We start from the raw sequence: 8,810 nt of genomic DNA, 5'->3' as shown, positions 1-8,810 counted from the left end.
TTTCTGCTGTATATTCTCCCACAGCCCACCCGACCCTATCTCCTCAAGGGGCACCCCTGCTTTTCTAGGAGAAAATCAAATAAAAGTAATCCTTATTTCTGGGGCGACTGGGTGGCTCAGTCAGTAAAGCGTCTGACTCTTGGTTTCAGCTCAAGTCATGATCTCCAGGTTGGGTTATGGGATCAAGTCCTGTGTCAGGCAGGGAGTCTGCTTCTCTCTCTCTCCCCCCTGCTCCCTCTGCCCCTCTCCACGCTCGTACTCTCTCTCTCAAATAAATACACGAATAAAATCTTAAAAAAAAAAAAAGACATTGCTTACAGAAGACCTAGAAACTACAGGAAAAAATAAAGAATAAAAATTGCCTACACACCCCAAACCAAGAGAAAATCACAGATGACATTGTAAAGAATTTCCAGAAATGTGTTATTTGAATATACCGTTATTGGATTTCGTGTGTGTGTTTATGGATATATTCTGGGGTTTTTTTACTCACATTTATCATCTCCACATATGTGTGTGTACGTGTGTATAAATTCTTTTTTTTGTTTTAAAGTAAGCTCTACGCCCAAGTGGGGCTCAAACTCGCAACCCTGCGATCAAGAGTTGCACGCTCTACTGACTGAGTCAGCCAGGTGCCACGATTTCTTTGTAAGCATTTTGCTAAATAACTACGTGAGATTTTGCTATAGGACTATACCAGCAGTTAGCCGCTCCCTACTGCTGGACATTTAGGTTGCTTCTGAATTTGACTTTTTGTAGGAAGAAAGAACTTCGAAGATCTTCGCCAATGCTCTTGCTTCAACATACACAGAGCACACGCTCCATTCCCAGTTCCTCCACGAGAGAGAGGGAGTAGGTCATCCCATCATCCAGAGCTTGACTTTAATTTAGATTGACAGTTTACCAGGGATCAAGGTCACCGGGCCTCAAGAGTGGGCACCATGCAATTCCTCCTTCATGGCCTGACTCAAATGTAGGCAGCTCTCTTGGCTGTGCTGCTCCACCCCCCTCCGCTGGTGTGAAGAGACCTGGGACTGTCATTCCTGTGGCTGTTGGGTGGAGCAGACATGAAGTCGGCTCTACCTTGTCTTGCTGCACAGTGCACCTGACCATGCGGAGGCTGTATCTAGATTAGGCATGAGAGTGAAGAGACCTCCTTCAGCCCCAGGTCCCAGTGAGCTCTCCAGGCAAGCCATTAGCAGAAAGCTCTGCTTTTGGGGTTATAAGCTGATTGCCTAGAGTAGCTATTTAACAAAATGTTTTCTAAGAACTTTTACACACACACACACACACACACACACACACACACACACACAAGTCCCTACCACTATTATAAACAATACTACAGTGAACATCTTTGTGCTGGCATCTTCCTCTAAGTCTCTATTTTAAACATACTTTATGAACATACAAATATTACATTTCTCAATCTACTTGGCCAATGCTCCCGCCTCTTGCCCCCTGGACATTCTGAGGGGCAGCAGGAAATTGCAGAAACCAACCCAAAGTCTAGAATCGGGACTGTTGAAATGGTTTGGCAGCGTCACCACCTACTTCCTGTGCCTGGGGCAAACCCCTCAATCTCTCTGAGCTTGTTTCCTCATCTGTGAGATTTAAATTAAGGTAGTGACAACATCTGTGAGTCTCCCACCCCTCCCGGGTCACAGTGAGAAGCAAAGGAGATCACAAACGGGAGAAACCAGGGGTGGGTGGGAAAGGGGGGGGAAGGCATTGCTGTGCTTCAAAAACAACACCTCACACCTTTTTCTCTATTTTTGCTCAGAACTTTGGTCTCTTGGAAAGGTGTGAAAGGAATCAACACACAGGAAAAGAGGTCCATGAAGGCAAGATGGAGAATTATTCCCCTTCAATCCCTGGGATATTTCAGACAACTTATTTACATACAAAGACACTTAATAAGCAATTTAGGGATGGATTTGGAAAGCCCTACATCTTCCTCATCTTCACAGTCACCCAGCTGACTTTGGCCGCTCTTGATCAAGTCCCCGTTTCCTGATACATAACTTCATGTCATATGTCTTGACTCTGACTTACAGATAATAGCGGGCTATTTAGCAATGTACACCCCATACATTTTACATATGAAAAATTAGAGAAATACTCTTACTCTGCTAGCCAATGGCCTTGGGGTCTTTCTTCTTCCATCAAAGCTATTTTGATGACTTTGCACAAAAAAACCACTTTAGAAATGAGTATAGGAGTGGGCTTGCAATCGGAAGTCTTATTCAACAAAGAATTACTTTTCAAATTGGGTTGTAAGTGTTTTCCTGAGACAAAATGCAGAGACCTAGCCATCGCCATATTAGCAGAACTTATCTTTAGATCATCCTATACCCGCACCTGCCATGCTTCTCCCCTCCTCCCAGGGTGAGCCGGAAGAGGGGTCTCTCTTCTGCATTCTACGTCTTCCCATTCCATCCTGAACTTAACTTGCTAACTGCTGCCTGTGGGTCCCCCAGGCTTGGGGCAGGGAGAAGGGAAGGACAGTAAAGGAGCAAAAATAAATTTTTGCTTATGCATTATTCTCTTTCAGCAGTTTAATGCCCTCTCTCCCAACAGATGTCTAAATGTGGACTCCTTATCTCTTGGAATGCATTGGGAGGTATGTGGCAGGGGTAGGGCTTCGAGACCCACCCACACCTCCAACCCTACCCTTGATATCACACAGGTCCTGGATGCAGGTGAGGCACTGTCATGCTGTACTGTCCCAATGCCCCTGCTCCCAGGCCCCTGTTCTTCTCCTTCAGGGGTACAGTTGGCACAATCTGACCCTCCCAAGAGCTTTTCTGAGTCTATCACTAGTACACCCCTGGGGGATCTGTGCAATTCTGCAGGCACCAGACCGAGGGCTGAGCTGGCAGCCTCCCTTATGGCCAGCACCCCACTGCCTAGGGTGGTCCTGTCAGTGCCTCCTCCCTTAGTTTGAGAAGGGAAGGGAGTAGGGAGACCACAGGCCCCCACTGCCCATGGGCTGGCAGCCCTTCCCAGACCATCCTCATTCTTGAAGCTTGCAGAACCAGTTTGTAACCCCCCACATCCCCCCGCTGCTGCTGTTACCACTGTGATGAGTCTCATTCCTTTCTCTGGAATGTGGACACTTGTCACTCACTGGCCTCTCTTCCTAGACAGAAAAAGTTACATAAGCAAATGAGACCACATCTCAGTCAGCTGTTGAAAATCACGTGACTGCACTCATTGAGGCAAGAGGCTTTGTTTTGTTGTCATTGTCAAGGTTGTTTTCATAGCTGAATAAACACAACACAGAGGAAAGCCCTTCAAAGTGGAGATTCCATGTAAGTTTCTGCAGCTACATGGTCACCAGCCCCAGAATTCTGTTCTCAGCAGCAGGGCCATGGAAGGAGCCAAGCGGGCAGAGCGGAGCAGGAGACCCAAACCACAGGTCCAGCTGGACTGGGAGGGCTGGCTGGAAGTGACCAAGGAGCTTTGTGCCAGGACTTCCTGGAGGCGGGACTGTGGGGGCAGGTGGAGGTGCTCCGTCCACACTGAAGCCTCACTGAGCAGTCACAGCTCAGGCCTGGTGCCCAGCGTGTGCTCAAGAAGGTTTCGAGTCCCACATTAACATTCAGACAAGAGAAATTTCAGTACCATACGCCGCTTCCAAGAAATCTCCTACAATCACTACAAAGACGAAACAAGACTTTTTCCCAACAGACTTAAAATGAATTCTGAAGAACATGAGACATTCAGTAATGTTGGGAATAATATTTTACAGCCTAGAGGGCCAACTTTATATTTAAAAACTCTGCTAGATCTCTGGAAAACATGAGTGCAGCAATAAAAACATTTTAAGAATAGGAGAAGAATCAGGATATAATTTCATTTAGTTCTTTATTAAGCAAGTAAAAGATATTAGGAGGATTTCTGGGTTGAAATGATAGATTGAACACATGCATCTAACTTCACTTCCCCCTGAAATCTCCAATAAAGGGATTGAACAAAGAAACAAGCGAACAAAAATAGAAACCAGTAAGGACAGAGAGAACAGGAGAGGGAAACAGTGACCACTCTTTGGAAGCCGAACATCAAGCTGTCACTGACTTAGGAGACCCAAGAAAGCCAGTTCCTACCCAACAGTAAGGACAGCTGAGAGCCCTTGGTTGACATGCAGAACCTTGAAAAGGCACTGGAATGGGCAATACCAGGGACTTCCGGAAGTAGAGGAAAGGGAATGTGCTAAAGTGAGGGCTGGATGGAAGCTGTTTGGTAATCACATGATTCCTAGATGCCCTCCTAATCTATGTGGCTGCACGACAGCCCCATCTTGGTTTTACACAGCGCCATCTTGGTGAAATAGGACCCAAACTAGGGGATGGCAGGAACACTCAAAGGTGTGGGCGCCATACCAAATGCATATGAATGTTGAATACGGAGAGCCCTTGCCATCTCGTGAACTCCTAGATGGCTGGCATCCAGGCTGTCCCTCTCCACAGAAAGACTGTGTCCTGAGGAATCTGGCTAACCATGAGAAAACATCTCAGGTTATGGGGAACAGGAGCGTCCCCAGGAAGTGGTCGCCTGATTATCCTTGGGAGGTTGACAAGTCCCACTCACATACACAAAGTGTCCAATAAGTTTTTGAGTTCCCATTTCATGATCAAGGATATAAACCATCTGAGGGGGCGCCTGGGTGGCTCAGTTGTTAAGTGTCTGCCTTCGGCACAGGGCGTGATCCCGGCGTTGTGGGATCGAGCCCCGCATCAGGTTCCTCTGCTATGAGCCTGCTTCTTCCTGTCCCACTCCCCCTGCTTGTGTTCCCTCTCTCGTTGGCTGTCTCTCTCTGTCAAATAAATAAAATCTTTAAAAAAAAAAAAGGATATAAACCATCTGAAAAAACCTATTATCTAAGGAAATGAACAAAAAAAAAAAGAATTTAGTGGAAACAAAAACCATGTAGAGAGAAGAAAATTCAAAGAAAAAGCTATCAGTGCGAGATAACAGAAGCTATTACATCATGAAAGAAGAATAAGGCACTATGAAAAAGTTATATCCAGAGAACAACATCTCCAAAAAACATGACTGCATCAATAAAAAGCTCGACAGAGGGGCACCTGGGTGGCATAGCGGTTAAGCGTCTGCCTTCGGCTCAGGGCGTGATCCCGGCATTATGGGATCGAGCCCCACATCAGGCTCCTCCGCTATGAGCCTGCTTCTTCCTCTCCCACTCCCCTTGCTTGTGTTCCCTCTCTCGCTGGCTGTCTCTATCTCTGTCAAATAAATAAATAAAATCTTTAAAAAAAAAAAAAAAAAAAAGCTCAACAGAGCTCTAGCAGTGCATTAAGCCAAGGAAAAAAGGAAGGCATAAAGATCAAAAAGGAAGAAGGAAAACTGTATTTGTAGATGAAATGATTATTTATATGGAAAATCATAACGAATCTATAAAAATATTATAATCAATGAATTTAAACAAGAATACAAGGTCAGCATACAAAAATAGTTGTATTTCTATCCAGTAGCAACAAATAAATTGCTAAAACTTTTAATACAGAAAAAGGGCAAAAGATCCCGATACCTCACCAAGGAGGACACACAGATGGCAAATAAGCAAGTGAAAAGACACTCAAAATTACAGCTCATTAGGGAACTGCAAATTCAAATAATGAGATACCACTGCACATCTAACTGTAGGGCCAAAATCCAGAATGCGGGCAATTCTGAATGCTAGTGAGGACGTGGAGCAACAGGAACTCTCACGCACTGTTCATGGGAGAGCAAAATGGTACAGCCACTTAGACATTTCTTACAAGATTGAACATGCTTTTACCGTCTGGTCCTGCACTCGTGCTCCTTGATGTTTACCCAGAGGAGCTGAAAACTTATGTCCACAAAAAAACTTGCACACAGATAGTTCCAGCAGCTTTATTCATAACTGCGCAAACCTGCAAGCAACCAAGATGTCCTTCAGCAAGTGAATGAATAAACTACGGTCCATCCAGACAACGGGCTATCAAGCCATGAAAAGACACAGAGGAACCTTAAATGCCTATGACAAAGTGAAAGAAACCAATCTAACAAGGCCGCATACTACATGATTCCAGCTACAGGACATCCTGGAAAAGGTCAAACTATGGAGACAGTAAAGAGATCACTGGTTGCCAGGAGTTGAGGTGGGAGGGTAAAAATGAACAGACACGCAGGGGATTTTAGGGGTAGTAAAACTACTCTGATGACACCATAATTATGGATACACATAATTACACATGTGTACCAACCACAGAATGCACAGCAACGAGAGTGAACCTGGACATAAAATACGAACCCCGGCGATAACGTGTCAATGTTGGTTCATCGACTGCAACAAATGTACCACAGTGATGTAGGGATGTTGATGGGGAGGAAGGCTGGGTGGGGATGAAGGGATGGGAAGGAGGTATACAGGACTCTCTCTGTACTTTCTGCTCAATTTTTCTGTGAACCTAAGACTGCTCTAAAAAATAAAGTCTATTTGGGGCACCTGGCTGGCTCAGTTGGAAGAGCTTGTGACTCTTGATCTCAGGGTCATGAGTTCAAGCCCCATGTGGGCTGTAGAGATTACTTAAATAGATAAAACTTTTAAAAATAAAGTCTATTCATTTTTTTTTAAATACCATACTGTGTTCTGTTTAGGGAGTCCTTTCTCCACTTAGAATGTTATCTTCTAGGGCACCTGGCTGGCTCCGTTGGAAGAGCATGTGACTTTTTTTTTTTTAAGATTTTATTTATTTGACAGAGAAAGAGAGACAGCCAACGAGAGAGGGAACACAAGCAGGGGGAGTGGGATAGGAAGAAGCAGGCTCCCAGTGGAGCAGGGAGCCTGATCCAGGGCTCGATCCCAGGACCCAGGGATCACACCCTGAGCCTAAGGCAGACGCTTAACAACTGAGCCACCCAGGCACCCCAAGCACGTGACTCTTGATCTCAGCGTCCTGAGTTCAAGCCCCATGTTGGGTGCAGAGATTATTTAAACATTTTTCTTTTAAAAAAGAATGTTCTCGGGGCGCCTGGGTGGCACAGCGGTTGAGCGTCTGCCTTCGGCTCGGGGCATGATCCCGGCGTTGTGGGATCGAGCCCCACATCGGGCTCCTCCACCATGAGCCTGCTTCTTCCTCTCCCACTCCCCCTGCTTGTGTTCCCTCTCTCGCTGGCTGTCTCTATCTCTGTCGAATAAATAAATAAAATCTTTAAAAATAAATAAATAAATAAATAAATAAGAGAATGTTCTCTTCTAATATTTTTATGGTTTTGATTTTCACATCTTCATCCTTCAGGAATTGATTTTGGTTAATAGAATTTAGAACAGTGATTCTGTTAAGGGAGCAGGAGGGGACAGAAGATCAGCTGATAAAGTACAGGAGGAAATTCACCGGAATGATGGAACATATACATCTTATTGGGTGGTGGTGACGTGAATATATACCTTTGTTGAAGCTTATCAGCTGTGTATTTCTTTTAAAGATATATGTACTCCATGTTTAGTTAAGTTCTTAGTTCCAGTTAGTTAACATAGTGTTATACTACTTTCAGGTGTACAATGTAGTGATTCAACACTTCCATTCATCACCCTGTGCTCAGCATGACAAGTGCGCTCCTTAATCCCCGTCCCCTATTTAAACACCCACCCCCCTCGGGTAACCATCAGATTGTTCTCTATAACTAAAAGTCTGTTTCTTGCTTTGACACACTCTCTCTCTCTCATTTTTTGCCTTGATTTTGTTTCTTAAATCCCACGAGTGAAATCATATGGTATTTGTCTTTCTCCGACTTATTTTGCTTAGCATTATACTCTCTAGCTCCATCCATGTCATTGCAAATGGCAAGATTTCATTCTTCTTTATGGCTGAATAATATTCCATTGTGTATATATACCACATCCTCTCCACCCATTCATCGGTCAACGGACACGGTTGCTTCTATATCTTGGCTATTGTAAATAATGCTGTTATAAACGTAGGGATGCATGTATCCCTTTGAATTAGTGTTTCTGTACTCTTTGGGTAAATGCCCAGTAGGGCAATGTGATGATGGGCATCTTTTCATGTGTCTATTGGTCACCTGTATGTTGTCTTTGGAAAAATATCTGTTCATGTCTTCTGCTCATTTTTCAATTGGGTTATTTGCTTTTTGAATGTTGGGTTTTCTAAGTTCTGTATATATTTTGCGTACTAGCCCTTTATTGGATATGTCATTTGCAAATATCTTCTCTTAGTTTTGTTGATTGTTTCCTTTGCTGTGCAGAAGATTTTATTTTGATGTTGTCCCGATAATTTTTGCTTTTGTTTCCCTTGCTCAAGCTGTACATTTTTAAATCTACGCATTTTATGTAAATTATACTTCAATATACATTAAAGAAGTTTACTAGATTTAGAAGATAAAATTAAAGAAATTCTCCAGAAAATAAAAGGACAAAGAAATTTAAAAACAGTCGAAAAAGAGATTAGAAAATCAGAGGAGCAGTCTAGGGGGCACTACTTACAAATAACATGAATCCCCCCAAAAAAGAGAGAATCAAGATGGTAAAGGGGATGGAATCATCAAATAATCTTAGAAACTGTCCCAGAAAACATTCTATATATGCATTGTAAATCTTAACTCTTCATTTAACCTCCCTATTTGGGGACCATTCCCAATGTCAGTATGTAAAGGCCTGTCTCACTGTAACTACAAGGTGTTCCCTTATGGGGTAGCTCATAATTACTTAACCAGTCCCCTAGTGGCTGACATTTACACAGCTTCTAATCTTCTGACATTTTAAGTAATATTGCTAATATCATCTTCATACATTTATCATTTTC

The sequence above is a fragment of the Ailuropoda melanoleuca genome, chromosome 6, assembly GCF_002007445.2.
Source record: "Ailuropoda melanoleuca isolate Jingjing chromosome 6, ASM200744v2, whole genome shotgun sequence".
In the NCBI taxonomy this organism is placed as follows: domain Eukaryota; kingdom Metazoa; phylum Chordata; class Mammalia; order Carnivora; family Ursidae; genus Ailuropoda; species Ailuropoda melanoleuca.
This window is presented reverse-complemented; position numbering follows the sequence as displayed.